The sequence below is a fragment of the Anastrepha obliqua genome, chromosome 4, assembly GCF_027943255.1.
Source record: "Anastrepha obliqua isolate idAnaObli1 chromosome 4, idAnaObli1_1.0, whole genome shotgun sequence".
NCBI lineage: Eukaryota > Metazoa > Arthropoda > Insecta > Diptera > Tephritidae > Anastrepha > Anastrepha obliqua.
In genome coordinates, this window is record NC_072895.1 from 53,084,309 (window position 1) to 53,101,368 (window position 17,060).

A 17,060-nucleotide genomic window follows, 5' to 3' on the forward strand; every position below is an offset into this window, starting at 1 on the left:
CACTGTAAAATTTAATCACACTTTGAACTTAACTCGTTTTTTCCTTTATTGAATTTATTGAGTAAAAATCAGAGTTCGAAAATAATTCTCAAAATTTTCAAAGGTTTTTAAACAGAAAAATATTTAAAAACAAAAATCAAACGCTCATTGAAAAAACCAAATCAAAATAATTTTAATTTGTTGTCTAAGAAAAATCTTTTTTTTGTGATTTCCACTTTTTTACTGGGATTTATTTTCAACAGAAAAAATTTACCTAGTCAAAGAAACCAAAATTTGTTCAACTGAGGATATATTTTTAATAAAAAAAGTTCAACCAGACAAATTTATTTTAACTTTTCAACATGAGCAAAAATAAGAATTATGTAAATGACCAGCTATGAAGCCTTTATTGGAGCTGGAAATTTTTTGAAGTACATTTATTATGCTCTTAGCTTAAATTAATATTCACAACTCGCTTGGTTTCTGAGGAAGCCAGGCAGAATAATTTATGTCATGAGTCTACTATCGATTATGAAAATTCGTTGCTCAGTATATTTCGATATGAAACAGTGAAGAAGCAAGATTTGTGCAAATTTTTTGTGAAAACGCCTTTACAAGCGTTTAGCATTAAATGCAGAAATTTTATTTTATTTTTTTATTTTTTATTTTACAAAAACGTCAGATTTAAATCAGCAGAATTGTTTAGTTATACTCGATAGACCCACTATACAGGTATCTGCGGAAAAAGCATTTTCTTCCTTAAATTTTGTTTTAAGTGGAAGAAGGAACAATTTGAAAGACGCAACCCGTGACAACTTACTTCTTGTAAAGTTTTGGCATTTTATTTTTTTTTTTGTTTCGGTATTGCTTATTTTTATTATTTTCATACATAGATGTTTAAGCTTATTAATAAATAGAAATAAATAAATATTAGTTTAGAAAATAGATATCCAATATTTTTGCGTAAAGTTTTTGCGCAAATGGTTTAAAACTGTTGGATTCTTTTCCCCCAACCTAATATATAAATAATACATTCATATATGAAAAATTCCGAATAAGTTTGCTTAGTAGATGGATTTATTTTGAATATATGTAGGAATCGGTAAAAAGACTAGAAGTGGTCAAGTTTACTAATAAACATTTATCGACAATGCAACTCTGTTGTCAATAGTAATATATCGATGAAAAAGAAAGAACTAACACGAGTTTGATCTTCCTCTTTGAGTTTGGTAAACGTTTGGTTGTCGCTAAAATTGAATCCAATTATATTGAGTTAATCATTTGTATTTTCATAGTTATAAGTTTTCAAACATATTCATTAATAAACATTTCACATAAAGAAACATTAATTCAAGTGCATTATCGCTTCGTTATAATGAATTCTATCGTCTTAAAATAATAACCCCACAAATTTGGTGTCAGAAGTGGGATTGACGATGAAATCGTGAAAAACTTAAAAAAAGATGAATATTGAAAACTAAAACATACAAGACCGTCGAACAAAAATTGCCGAGGATATTGCAAGATATATTTGTGAAGCATTTCTTATAAATCGTTAAACTTTTAAGAAATTGCGAAATTTTATGCAATTGTGGCAGTGGCAACGAAGCAAACTGGGAGAGAGAGAGAGACAACTAGTCGTGTTGGCATTTGGCTGGGAAGCACGAACAAAAGGAGAAACTGCAAATTTTGCGTGGCAAAGGCTGATATCGCAGTATCTTACAAATTTGCAAATTTTACGTGGCAGAGGCTGGAAACGAAAATTTGTAAGCAAAATCATCGGAGGACGTCTCAACTTGGTGCGACACTTAGAGGAAAGCAGATCGGTGACGTCAGCAGCGAATGCAGAGCGTGTGCAAAGAGAAGAAAAATAAGAGGAAGAAATTGGAGTGGTAACACCAAAACACGTGTAAGGTGTAGAAAAAAAATCGTATTGAAATTCTATCCGAAGATATTTTAAAGTTTAAATATTGATTTGATAATACTGTTAAAACTAAATGAAATACTTGAAAATTAACGTAACGTAAATATCAACTTGATGGTTTCGAATTAGCATCGGCAAATGTTAACATTACATATAAATTGAGAGTCTAGTTGGAAAAAGTTAACATAACCTTAACAGTTGTGGAATTGAATTTGAATTCCTATTTGAAGTACATACATTTTATAAAAAATTCCAACTAAACATTTAACAAAACTATCATAGCAAAAACCTTTAAGTTAAGCATTTATAAAACTGTTTATAAAAATAATTTAATATTTCAGTACATGTAAAGCACAAGCACAAACGAGCACAAAATGAACAGAGACGAAATATTGGCGTGTACAGTTAACGAGTTAAAAGAGAAGTTGTCGGCATTAAATTTATCAACAACCGGTAGAAAACAATCATTGCAAGACCGATTATTAGAGCATTATGAGTTGCAAGTCGATGATGAAATCCTTGATAGCTCAGTAGAGGCTGTAGGAGCAGTACGATCAACTTTTACTTTACGTGATATTGAGGATTCGCTTTCACAGTTTAATGGATCAGGTCAGCCCTCTGTTGAACAATGGATTAAGGAACTTGAAGACAGCGCTTCCGCTGTGCAGTGGAGTGGTCTTCAAAAATTCATATATTCAAAACAACTGTTGAAGGGTGCAGCAAAAATATATGTCCGTAGTCAAAGTGGCATTTGCGATTGGATGTCATTAAAGTCAGCGTTACTTTCAGAGTTTGGTACAGAAGTTTCTGCAATAGAAGTACATCGTATGTTGAGAAATAGGCGTAAACGACAGAATGAGGACTATCGCGAGTATCTGTATAGCTTAATGGAAATTGGAAAGCCCGTTAGATTGGATGAGACAAGTTTGATTGAATATTTCATAGAAGGCATACCAGATTCGAGAAGCAACAAGAGTAATTTGTATCAGGCCAAGACAGTTCAGCAGTTAAAAGAACAGATTAAAGTGTATGAGAAAATCCGAAATAGTCGCCCTCAAGCATCTTCTTCAGAAAAGTCTCAAGGTGAAAATAAGGGAAAAATAGACAACAACAAGGGACAGCCTAAAAAGTGTTTTAAGTGCGGTGATCAGTCCCATTTGGCAAACGCTTGTAAAAAACCTGCAAAATGCTTCAAGTGTGATCAGCCAGGGCACAAAGCAGCAGATTGTTCAGGACCACGAGTTGTAGTCAAGCAAGAAATCAACAATGCAAGCACTCTTTCAAACAATAGTAGTGGAAAATGTATTTCCAAAGATATTACCTGCAAGAATGTACTTTTCTCAGCGTTGATAGATACAGGATGTGACCTTTGTTTGATTCGAGATGATATTGTTGAAAAATTGGGAAATGTCGAATTACAAAATGAACAGCATTGTCTAATAGGTATTTGCAACAGTCAATTAAAAACACTAGGAAGCTTTGTTACAGAAGTTGAGGTTGATGGTAAGCTTTTGGAAATTACCTTTCATGTCACAAGCAAGAATGATATTAAATACTCAGCAGTCATCGGAAATAGTGTGTTGGACGTTGTAGACTTAGTTGTTTCCAAAAATTCAGTACAATTTCGCCACAAAGGAACCGACGAGTTAGAGAAAATAGGTACACTAGAGTTGTCAGATAAAGTTGCAGAACAAGACTTCGAACTATTTCAAGAGTATAAAGACTTATGCTTATTTGCTGCAACGCAAGATGCTGAGATTGATTTATCTCATCTTGATAAACCTTTAGTCGAGACAATCAAAACCCTCATTAGTACATATTTACCAGAAAACAAAAAGAAAAGCCCTGTTGAAATGAAAATATTGCTCAGTGATGAGTTTCCCGTGTTTGAACGTCCAAGACGTATGTCATACTCTGACAAGTGTATCGTTGACACTCAAGTTCAAAAATGGCTAGACGATAAAATAATTCAACCCAGCTCATCGGAGTATGCTTCTCCCATTGTTCTCGTTCCCAAAAAGGATGGTAATAAAAGACTATGTTGTGACTACAGACGCTTGAATGCTAAAATTGTAAGGGATAACTTTCCAATGCCATTGCTAGATGATGTAGTTGAAAGATTGCAGGGTCATAGGGTATTCACAACGCTTGATCTTGCGAATGGATTCTTTCATGTTCCAGTCGAGCCGAGTTCAAGGAAATATACAGCTTTTGTGACTCATAGTGGTCAATTTGAGTTTCTTTTCGTTCCTTTCGGCATATCGAATTCACCAGCTGTGTTTTCACGCTATGTTCACGCAGTTCTAATAGACTTGGTACAAGATGGAACAGTAGTTACTTATATGGATGACCTCATTATTCCCTCTAAGGATACGGATGAAGGCATTCAAAAATTGAGACGTGTTTTAGCTAGAGGCGCAGAGTTGGTTTGCAAATTAAGTGGAGCAAGTGTCAGTTTCTAATGGAAAAAGTTGATTTTTTGGGATATATAATTGAAAATGGCACAATAAAACCATCCAAGGCAAAAACATTAGCCGTTCAAAATTTTCCCATACCAAACGATAGAAAAAGCTTACAGCGATTCCTTGGCTTGACTTCATATTTTAGAAGGTTTATAGAATCGTATGCTTTAGTAGCTAAACCCTTGACAGATCTACTTCGTAAAGATGCAAAATTTCAATTTGTCGAACACCAACTGGTTGCGTTTAGTCAGTTAAAGTCAGCATTAGTAAGCGCTCCAGTACTGAGCTTATACAATCCAAAAGCAGAAACCGAGGTACACACAGATGCTTCTATGCATGGCTATGGTGGTGTACTTCTGCAAAAGAATGCTGACGATCAACTTTATCATCCAATTCAATACCTTAGTCGCAAAACCAAACCAGCAGAAGAAAAATACCATTCTTATGAGCTTGAGGTGTTGGCAATTGTCGAGGCGTTGAAGAAATGGCGAGTCTATCTTCTTGGTATTAAATTCAAAATAATCACAGATTGTAATGCTTTCGCAATGACAATGAAAAAGCGAGGTGATATTCCTCTAAGAGTTTCGCGTTGGGCACTATTTTTACAAGATTTTAATTTTGAAATCGAACATAGAAGTGGAAGCAAAATGAGACATGTTGATGCTCTGAGTCGTGTATCTTGTCTTATGCTAGAAGATTCAATGCATCATAGACTTAAGCAGGCACAAACAATGGATGATTGGGTCCGAGCAGTGATGACAGTCTTAGATAGCAGCACGTACGAAGATTTCTATATTAAGCATGGTGTTTTATATAAAGATCCCATTAAGGAACTTATAGTTGTACCATCGCTTATGGAAGAGGAAATTATTCGATTAGCTCATAAGCAAGGGCATTTCTCAGCAAAACGGACTCAAGAAGCAGTAGAAAAAACATTCTTTATTCCACAACTATCAACGAAAGTGCCTAAAATTGTCAAGAGTTGCGTTGAATGCATTGTCTCGGATAGTAAAGCAGGAAAGAAGGAGGGATTTCTAACACCGATCAACAAAGAAGATAAGCCGTTAGGTACTTATCATATAGATCATGTTGGCCCAATAGAGCAAACTAGCAAAAATTACAACTATATTTTAGTAGTAGTGGATGCTTTCTCGAAATTCGTTTGGCTTTATCCAACCAAGAATACAGCGGCAGATGCAGTTGTAGATCGTCTTAAGAGGCAGGCAGGAGTGTTTGGTAATCCAAAGCGCATAATCTCAGATAGAGGAGCAGCATTCGTTTCGAACCAATTTAAGGAATATTGTCAAGGGCAGGGTATACAACACTTGATGATAGCTACTGGAGTTCCTCGCGGTAACGGACAAGTAGAACGCATCCATAAAATCGTTATACCAATGTTGACCAAATTATGTCACGAAAATCCTTGTAATTGGTATAAGCACGTTGATTCCGTACAACAGACAATAAACAACACGTCGCCTAGAAGTACTAAAATATCTCCGTTTAGATTGCTTACAGGTTTTGAAATGAGATTAAACAAAATACCGGACTTACAAGAATTTTTAGATGAACAAATAATTAGTGAAATAAATCAAGAGAGGGAAGAAGTTCGAAAAGAAGCACTGGAAAATATTGCAAAGATACAACAGGAAAATCGTAGGACATTTAATAAAAATCGCAAGAAAGAATTAAAGTACATTTTAAATGAGCTAGTAGCTATTAAACGTACTCAATATGGTACCGGACTAAAGATAAAACCTAAATATTTTGGTCCTTATAAAATTACAAAGATTAGGGCACACGGTAGATACGATGTGGGAAAAGTTGGAGAACATGAAGGCCCAGGTAAAACCACAACTGTGGCGGAATTTATGAAGAAGTGGGTTGATTTGGAAAATGGTTCATTCGAGTCGAACGAAGCGTCAGGATGGCCGAATGTAGGAATCGGTAAAAAGACTAGAAGTGGTCAAGTTTACTAATAAACATTTATCGACAATGCAACTCTGTTGTCAATAGTAATATATCGATGAAAAAGAAAGAACTAACACGAGTTTGATCTTCCTCTTTGAGTTTGGTAAACGTTTGGTTGTCGCTAAAATTGAATCCAATTATATTGAGTTAATCATTTGTATTTTCATAGTTATAAGTTTTCAAACATATTCATTAATAAACATTTCACATAAAGAAACATTAATTCAAGTGCATTATCGCTTCGTTATAATGAATTCTATCGTCTTAAAATAATAACCCCACATATAAAGTATTTTTGACACTAAAAAACGGTAGTAATCGTGCACAGCAATATTTTTTCGGACAGAAATTTTCATTTTTAATATTTTTGTTTAATTTCTGTGGTACGTAAACCAAACAAAACATAACGGTAATTTTTGTTTATGGTGTACGTAAAAGCAAGGCGAGCCTTCCAAAATAAATACAATAAAAAGTCACATGTCAATTTATACCACATTGATAGATTCGCCGTACGTAAAATTAGCATATCTTATTCTAAGGTTAACAAATCACTTTCAATTAGGAGATTCACAAGTGTTCGTAACGCTGTAAAATCATAATATTTTATAATAGTTTAAAACTTGTGTTGTTGATGTGCACAGAAAAAGAATTGAAAACAAACTAAAACCGTATTAACAGTTTCGTATGCAACTGCTGCGCCAATTTCTGTTTACTTCATTTGTACTTCTGTGCTGCGTAATGCAGACATTTCTTATTTAGGTATACGGACCTCAATGATGTAATTCGTGAGGCTATCGAGGACATAGGGCAGCCACTTTGCAATTCGGCTATGGAAAATTTAATGAATTTCAAATTGTCCTGTAAGCGTGGCCGTGGTGGTCATTTGTCTGATGTTGTTTTCCACTATTAACGGCATACCTTCCTCTTTATAATGAAATAAGCATCCGATCATTTATATTAAAAAATAGCATTTTTCTTTGAATATCAAAATAACACCTCTGTTTGGAAAATCCTGTAATTTTAGAAGCTGATTTGTCACAAAAATCTTGAAGGATTATTCACAACTGTGATAATACATTACGACTTTGCTTCTGACTCATAACTTTATGAGACTATGGAGTTCCCCTAAATAATTGCAATTCCCTCAGCCGCATTGGTAATCAACTATTCAGAGATTTTAGGTTTCTCACTTTTTCGCGGCGTACTATTCTTTATTAATTCTTTTGAATAAAAAATAAGATTCCTTTTGTAATTACATCGTTTGACTGACAAGGTTCATTTTAATTTTAATGAGAAAAGAGCAACGGGTTACCTTTTCTCCCCTGAAATATTCGATTATAGGTAAAATAATCTTAGATTATTACCATATTTTTTTACATACAACCCTGTGTTTTCGATAATTACTTTTACTACGAATGTAAGAAGAAACGTCTGAGTAAAAACTAAATAAAATAGAAGCCGGCGAAGAATATAGGTTTATAGACATAATTTGAACACATTTTTTGTTAAATGTTGTTAATTACCTGTATGCATTCATTTTCCAGAAAAAAGCGCTCGTACTGGTACAGAGAAGCAGTCGAATTTCTTTTAGAGTTGTAGCAGGAGAAGCTACCGCAACTACGAGGCTGCAAAATTAAAAAAAAATGTGTACATATCGCACCCTAAATACAAAAGGGTCCCAACTCAAAATACTAAGATTTTCAGGAGAGACGAAAAACGTTTTATGTAAAAATTATTGTAATATTTAAAGCAAATATTGTTCCATCATGAAAATATACAACATTGAAGAAGGTTCTACTATATTTTTTTCAATTGTATGTTATTGTATGTTTGCGAAAATAAAACAAAATTTTGATTTATGACTCTTTAACTGAAATTTTTTCGATTAACTAGTGATATTATCTTAAGTTGTGCCTTTTTAACTGATAAAATGTTTTAATTTTATAAGTTTCCTAACCTAATTGAACTCACTTTTCACAACTAAAGAGGCACAATGCAAAATAATATACCACGAAATGTATCACTTTTTACAGTTATAGAGGCAGAACTCAAAATAAAACTCTTTATGTGTAATAAAAGTAATCAGCTGTTCTTGAGCCCATTAACGCAACTAAAAATAATTATCTTTAGTTGATCGTGCAAAAGCAACATACTTGACATAAAAATAGACATATCTGTATTTTTCCTGTTAAAGAAGATAGTTATGTGAACGAAATATTTGCAGCAGTTAGAAATGTGTACTCTGAATTAATTTATGCAAAAGCTCAGTTTTGGAAAATTTTGAGTTGTCACCCTTTTGTATTTAGGGTGCGATATGATAAATGAATTATTTTTATTTTAAGGGGACAGATACCTGTAAACGGCCATATTTTCCCTGATTTTCATTAAAATAATTTAAAATGAAGAAGTCAATATATTTTTTTCAAAATTGGCATACAGTTTATTTATACATTCAAAATTTGTGATTTTTATTTTAATCATTTGAAATGTTGAATGTACACTCAATTTTTCCAGAAAGGTCTCCCCGGGTCTTCTCAATCGGCGGGCATTGTAGCTTCGGCGTCAGTGACCTGAATACAAACCACCAAAATTTTTTTTCTTTATTAATGTCATAATATGAATTAAAAAAAAATGAAAAAAAAAATTCGTGGAATAAAATGCTTGAAAAACAATATGAATTTTCCTACTATTTTTGCTTCGAAAAAATGATTTTTTCTAAAAATTTTCGAAAACTTGTAAATTCTCATAGAAAGTAATATCATAAAAATTTCAGGGAGATCGGTCAATAACTTTTCGAGTTATCGTGTATGCCAATTCGAAAAATATAATTTTAACAAAAACGCGTCTAAAGTCGGAACGTAACTATACCTCTCCCAGCGCTCGAACGCAAAGAATAGAGCCGTCACGGATGATTTTTGGATATATTCTTAAAGGATTATATTAACATTTTATGAATTTTTTTTTTTCAAAATTTTACAGGTAGATATCTGTCCACTAAAATTTGCAGATAAATTTAATTAAAACTTTTAATGTAAAACTATTCTAAAAAAAAATTCCCATGTATTTGATGTTAGTACTTTAATTGAGAAGAGGGCGTTGAGGGATTTTCTTTAAGAGCAACTGCTCGAACATTTTTTAAATACATAAACCTATGTATACCTATGAGAAATTAAGGTCAGTATTTTCATCGAACGTATATAGGTACATACAATATAAACACCTGCGGACAGCGAGGGCTGGTAAAAGCATTGAGTACCAACCCTTATACATAGTTAGTTATAATAGTCTACAGTATCACAGGCTGAGGGTCTTATCTTATGGCATCGATCTGAATTCAATTCAACTTATTTGAGATCTTTGAACATTAGTAAACAAATATGTACACTTACCGACAGCACCCAAACATTTCGTGCGTCCATAGACGCTTTTGCCTGTTCCTGCTTATTATAGGTATATATATTAGGCCGCGTCGATTTGTGGGGAGGCAAAAAAATCGCCCATTGCTCTGTGAAAATCATATTCTAGGGATTAAAATCATATTCTAGGGATTAAAATAAGAAACTTTGCCGAAGGAACCACACCTCTAAAACGAATTCTGATGTCCCCCAATTTGGGTCGAACTTTTTAGTTTCTTTTCTATAACTCACTTAAATTAATTTTTTCATTTACATGTGTTCTGACTAAATAAATTTCTTAAGAGAAAAAATACATATTATTATAAATAAATAATAAATATTATTATAAATAAATAAAAAAAAAAAGAAAAAACATAGCCATTTAGCTGATTTTTTCATGTAATTTATTTATTGCTAATTACTGCATATGTGAACGTACTTTTTGGCTCTTTCGTTGGGTTTACAATAAGAAAATGTACTTTAAACTGGCATGAAAGGAGGCAATAAGCTCGGTGTGAAGACACCTATTCTAAACTTAACTAACATTTAATACATATAAAATATAAAGTAAGGTAACTAAAAAGAAACTAGAACAAAATAAAATACAATAAAATACTATTAAATAAAAAATAAATTATGTTAAATTAAAAATGAAACAAATTAAACTAAATTAAATTAAACAAAATTAGAATGCAATTAAATTAAATAATATGAAAATTATATATTGAAACCTTAATGTTCATACATATGATAAGGAGTTCCGCGGAATTCTTTTTCGACTTTTGCATATTAACTTGTGCTCGTCAGGAGCCTTCAAACTGCCGCACCTACCATCTTATTTTATTATCAAATGTTAATACAAGCTGCACACATACGTATGCACATAACTACAAACTGCATACAAAATCATGCATACCTACCCACAAGCAAACTAAACAAACGAAAGCCAACAAACCCAGTCTGCCGTTACAAATGCGCACCGCGATGGGGACTCCCAGTTCTTTGACAAGCGTCAAGTCGCTTTCATGTAATTTTTTGGAATGGGATTGGCCAAAGTCAATGAAAGAAGAAGAAAAAACAAGCGCATTGCAAAAATACACTTTCGCAATGATGTCTTGCTTGCGGAATTGCCTTGGATGCACTCTCTTTTAATATCATCTCAATTCTTCTTTTTCACTCTTTTGTGAATTAACTCATTTGATTAGGGGGATTTCTGCGTAAATACCCAACACAATCTTAATATGGAATGTTTTTTTTTCTGTTGGATAAATTCTTTATTTATGTATGTTTGTATGTGCGTATATATCTATGTAAATTACCTCAATTTCAGGAGCTAATAAGTTTGCGTTAAATGTTTCTGAGTTTGTGTGAATTACCAAGAGGAAAATAAAAAGTATTCTCTATAAAAATTTCTTGAAAGCAGGCAGCAAACAAATTCTATTTTCATACTTTGTAGGTATTCAAAGGAAAAATTACCGAAATTTGACAGCTGAGATTGACGAGTTGTGAAAATTATAAATAAAATTTTAGCTGGAAGCACAGGTATGTATATATATAGATTTATCATGAGGCACTCATAACTCGTCTTTTCATTTTTTAAATTATCACAAAATAAAACTAAAAATGTAGCTGTCAGAAAGTGGCGAAAAATTCACAAGTAAAAGTACGTCCACTAAATATTAGGTGAAGTAAAATGTTGTGAATGTTTTCCGTTAAATGTAGTTAGTAAGCCATAACCTACGATATATATACATATATAGGTATGTACACTTGTGTTGGCAAAATGAAGTCACCTTATATTTTCATAATATTCCCACGCTAGTTTTTTTTCGTTAAGTTTTTATGAAAATATAGTTTATTGTACAAGAAACACTTCCATATATAATATAAATCACGAAAATTAACCAATTTCAAAGAACTGCTGTCGAAATTTTCAACTTCTTATTTCGAATATTTAGAAAATTTCTGGGTATGAAGTTTTATACATACATATGTATATTTTCCCGCGATTCCTAGGTGGAACAACAAAGATATTATAATTGAGGTGGTACCTCAACAAAGATATTATAATTTGATTTATTTGAAGCTAGAAATTTTATTTGTCTCCACAAATAGCCTGCTTTCGGCTCTTCTGCATCCACCTGTCGCTCTAAGGTGTTGGCTGGTTTCCCGCGTCGGCGACTCTCTTGGAGGTTCCAATCCAACGCAGTATTGTGATATCGTCCAGGGGTTTACGCAGTGTATGGCCGATCCACTTCCATTTCCAACGTCGTGTTTCGAGGAGAATGGGTATTTCTAGCCCATAAGTCGGCAATACTTTTGGTTTTAAGTCAGCGATTAAAAAAAGGTTTGCAACGTTAGCAAGTCGCACGTGTTCAGGTGCCACGTCCCCCAAGCATGTAAAGGGTGATTTTTTAGCTATTATCTTTTTAAACAGTTGGTTTAAACAGCTGACGCACGTTTCGTGTTTCGTTTCACTGTCAAACATCTTCCGTATGGTCTATAATTTAACCATGAATCGTCTTACAAACGAACAACGCTTACAAATCATTGAATTTTATTATATTATAAAAATGCGTGTTCTGTTAAGAAAGTTTAAAGTCGAAAAATTGTGTTCAGCGACGAAGCTCAGTTGTGGATCAATGGGTACGTAAATAAGCAGAATTGTCGATTTTGGAGTGAAGATCAGCCAGAAGAATTGCAAGAGCTACCAATGTATCCAGAAAAGGTCACAGTTTGGTGCGGTTTATGGACTGGAGGTATCATTGGACTTCTTCAAAGATGCTGCGAATCGTAACGTAACTGTAAATGGTGAGCGCTAACGTGAAATGATATCCAACTTTTTTTTGCCCAAAATGCAAGAGCTTGACTTTGAAGCGCAGTCGCGGTCAACATTTGCATGAAATAATCTTCAAACATTAAATTATATGGACTGTACTATCGATTTAAATACAAATTTCATGAATTTTTCTGAATTTTAACAAAAACGTTGACCGCAGGCAATTTTGAAGATATATGCGAGTGTTTGTGCGCCAACAGGCATATAGGTATCATCCGCGTCATCTAGGACTTCTAGAGGTCCGTTCAGACCCCAGGCTATTCCTGGAGTTGTATAGCCCATTTTATTTTACTAATAGACACTCAAAATTTGCATTGACTTTTGACACTTTTTGCAATGTTTTTCCATTATACGGCGGTCGAAAAACTGTGTGCTGTTTATGTAGCCAATACACTATCGAATTCAAGAGCGAAACGGTGAATTTGAGACATCCCGCACGTATTCTAATGAATGCATTTGTTTTGGTTTTTTTCTTAGATTTTTTAGGTACATAGTTATTAGTTGTTTATATTTTCACAATTACACATTTTCATTATCATCATAAAGAGCGGGACTTTTTCGATTTATTTTCATAACATTTTAATTCACATTTTTTATTCTTACAACCATTCAATAATATTTATTTACACATGCATACACACCCACAAATGTAGTAGTAACTCCTTACTGATAACAGGGAATTTAATGTAAACATAAACAAATCTCTGAAATTATAAAGAAGACTGATTTATTATTCAGAAAACGTAAGATTGTCAAAAAAACAGCAAATACCAGGTCTGTTAGAAAAGTATCCGACCTTAACCGGATAAATAAAAGTTGGCATACCTGGAGCGTTGGAAACATAATCACCCTCAAAGTGATCTCATTGGGACTCCATGCACTTCTCCCAGCGGTGCCGCCACTGTTGAAAGCATTCCGAAAAAGCCTCTTTCGGAATGGAGTTAAGCTCGGCTGTCGTTGCAGTCATAAATGTCCTCTCTTGTCTGAAATTGCGTTCCTTTCAATGGCCTTTTGACTTTGGGGAACTGCCAAAAGTCGCAGGGGGCCATGTCAGGAGAGTAAGGAGCTTGCTGAACAAGAGGAGCCTGGTTTTTCGCCAAAACATGCTGAATCATGTGCGAAGAATGTGCTGGAGCATTGTGGTGATGGAGTCGCCAATTTCCTAATGACCACAAGTCCGGTCTTTTGCGTCGCACAGCATCACGTAGGCGACGTAGGACATCCCTGTAATACGCTTTAGTGATTGTTTGATCCTTCGGTGCGTACTCGTGGTGCACTACTCCGCGGGAGTCGAAGAAAGCAGTCTCTTTGACGTAGCTGCGCACTTAGCGAGCCTTCTTTGGTCTTGATGACGCGGAATACTTCCACTGTGACGACTGCATTTTGGTCCGTCCAAATCTTTCGAATGGTTTCCATCTGGCTATCGCCCAGTTTCTGGCAAAATTTGATGCAGTGAACGCTGCTACAATCGTTTCGTCATTTTGTTTGTATTCAAAAACCGACGAGAGCACTAAATACCATGTTACGTTCACACTGCTTCACAGCAACTGACGCTAGCGACAGGCGGGAAAAAATTCACACATGTGCAGGAAGGTTACAGGTCTGCTAATGCCAGCGCGCGTAATTCAAATCTGTCAGGTGTTAGAAATAAAAAACAAAGTCGGATACTTTTCTAATAGACCTCGTAAGTTGACAGGGTAAGAACTTTTAAATTATTTTTTCCCCTTAAAAATAAAACGTTTTTTATGAAACTTTGACTAATCACAAATTATTTAATGCACTTATGGTATACTTTTTTATTCTTTATATATATTATATTACTTATATATATATTATACAATATTATTTATATTATATACTTGATTTTTTTTTAAATAATTAAATAAGTTTTTAATTTTTTCTATTTAAATTTTTTTTTTATGTAAATAAGTTTTTTTTAATTTACTTAACGTTTCAATACAAAAAACAAAAATGTGCACACTCGGAAACAAAAATTCAATTTCCACCCTCTTTTCTACGAGTGGCTACTTCCTCTCTATATTTACTTAAACAAAAAGATTTTTTATTTATTAATTTCTTTATTTCAGTTTATAAATAGTATGCAAATAATTGTGTGAAGCTCATGAGTTTCTCAATCGCCAAACACTTTAAAAGCACGTCACTGCGAATAGCGTATAATGAAAAAATTGCTTACGTGCAAAAAATTCACGAGGTGCTGGTGCTACCTACAAATTTTTAGTGCAAACATTTTCTTACAAACTAATTTTATTCATAAGCATTATTAAATTTGATTTAATACGTATAACCTAAACTAATTCTATACTACAGCGCTTGTGTAGGGTTTTTAAATAGGGCTATAACAATTTTGTATTTAAATACACAAGCACTGTGAATTTTTTTTCATGGTCTGTCAAATTCAACAAGTCATGTGAGGTTAACATTTTTAACATTTTGATGTTCATATGAAATTAAATTTTGCGCCATCAAATAAAAACCGTCCCATCAGTCAATCACCGAAAATATAATATTGCATCCCTGTAAAGCCACACCTCAAGCATTCCAGACCCCGTCGCTTTCGGCGCTTCATTCTAATATATGCACATACTATACATAGAATTTATCAGCCGAAAGTCATAACGCCTGGAATGCTTGATATGGAGCTTTAATTTAAGTGATTCCATTCAAAATGAGCGAAATCAGTCGATTTCATGCCGTTCAAAGGAATTTCGAATCTCTGTGTCCACTTAGTGGCGAATTTTGTTTAAAGATTTCACCCTAAATATACACCCTACTCCCTTAGAATTTCAATTTAACTCCTGAAATGAAGCCACTTGATCATAGCGCCGACTCTTCTACTAATGTATGCCGCTTCTCACTTTACACTCTTTTCGATCTATATTTGCATACGTTTTATTGAAATAAATGCTTAGTACAACCCAGTACACTCGTAATACTAATGCACACGTTTTTCGTGCTTTTTTGTACATTTAAAATTTGCTAAGACATCGGAGGACAACTGCTACTGTTTGCAAATAAATGCGGTTTTCACTCGCGAAACGTTTAGTGTTCATTGTAGTCTTATAAATAATCAAAAGGCGATAGACGATAGTTACTGGGAAATGTAGTGATAATTGATAAAAAATGTAAAAAATTAGTATTCAATTTGATCCTTCTTTCTTTTGACAATTGCTGTAAATTGATAGGATGAATATTAGTATTGGCATTGTCTCCCTTCCTAAATTTCCATACTGCGCATTTCCTACATTCATTAATTTCTTAATGGCGCTGACCGATATGTGGGCGTCTCGTGAAGTGAAAAGTAGAGAAAATTAAAAAAAAAATGTTAATTAAATTTCAAATAAAGGGAAGCTCTGGAACGTGTGAATCAGTTGAGTTTGCATGTCAGTATATTAGTTCTATTGATTAAGGTTAAAAGTGCGTCAGAGACGATTATTTATACTTGACTTGATTTGAAAAAATGCAAAGCAGTGATAATGGTTTAGTAAACTGTAACTACTAGTAAAAAAAAAAAGATTACATGAAATTTGTAAGATTGCGTAAAATTAAAAGGTAGTGTAAATATGAGGATGGTTCCATATGTTGAAGTTCACGCAAGTGGGGAAAGTTACTGATCGCCATTTACTTGGGAGGGGCCAGGACGATTCTTCTACATACATATGGTGCAAGCAGCTGGTTATGCGCTGGGTTTGGAACCCGCCACGTAAAAATCCCCCCCAATGGAAACAGCAACAAAGCCTCGGATGAGAACTTCCTGTACTGATGACGACCTTTGCAAACGAACTAAGGATGACGATTTGAGGGTATGCACCTGGAATGGGGAAGGTACCTCTGCCCGGCTGGTTGATGTCGTCGTGAGAGTAAAGGCTGGCATCACTGCTATTCAAGAGATACGATGAACGGGGCAAAGCAGGAAACACTTAGGACTTTGCGACGTCTACTACAGCTGCCATGTAAAGGAGCGCAAATTCGCTGTTGGATTTGTTGTGGGAGAGAGACTTCGTCGCCAAGTACTGTCGTTCACTCCGGTGGATGAGCGTCTCTCGCAATAATCCGCATCAAAGCGGAAGTTTTCAACATCTCGCTCATTTGCGCCCACGCCCCGACGGAAGTGAAGGACGATGCGACCAAAGAATCCTTCTATGAGCACCTGATATAGGAACGTTCCGCTGACCCCTCTACGACATAAAAATCGTGCTTGGCGATTTCAACGTCAGGGTGGGCAAGGAGGGAATTTTTGGTCCCACAATCGGAAAATTCAGTCTGCGAAACGAAACATCCGGTAACGGACAGAAGCTGATCGATTTCGCCGGGGGCCGAAACATGCTAGGCGCAGCACCAGATTCCAGCATAAGAAGATACACCGTGCTACCTGGCTGTCTCCTGATCGAAAAATGCGAAACCAAATCAATCATGTTGTGATAAATGGAAGAAACGCTTCAAGTGTTTGGACCTCTTACACGGACATCGAC

The 17,060-nt window shown here is 34.4% G+C and overlaps 1 protein-coding gene across 1 annotated transcript in view; it reads left to right on the forward strand.

The window, feature by feature from the left end:
• Window positions 1-17,060, forward strand: part of LOC129244029 (electron transfer flavoprotein beta subunit lysine methyltransferase-like) — a 114,839-nt gene that overhangs the window by 2,637 nt on the left and 95,142 nt on the right. The gene's annotated exons all lie outside the window — the stretch shown is intronic.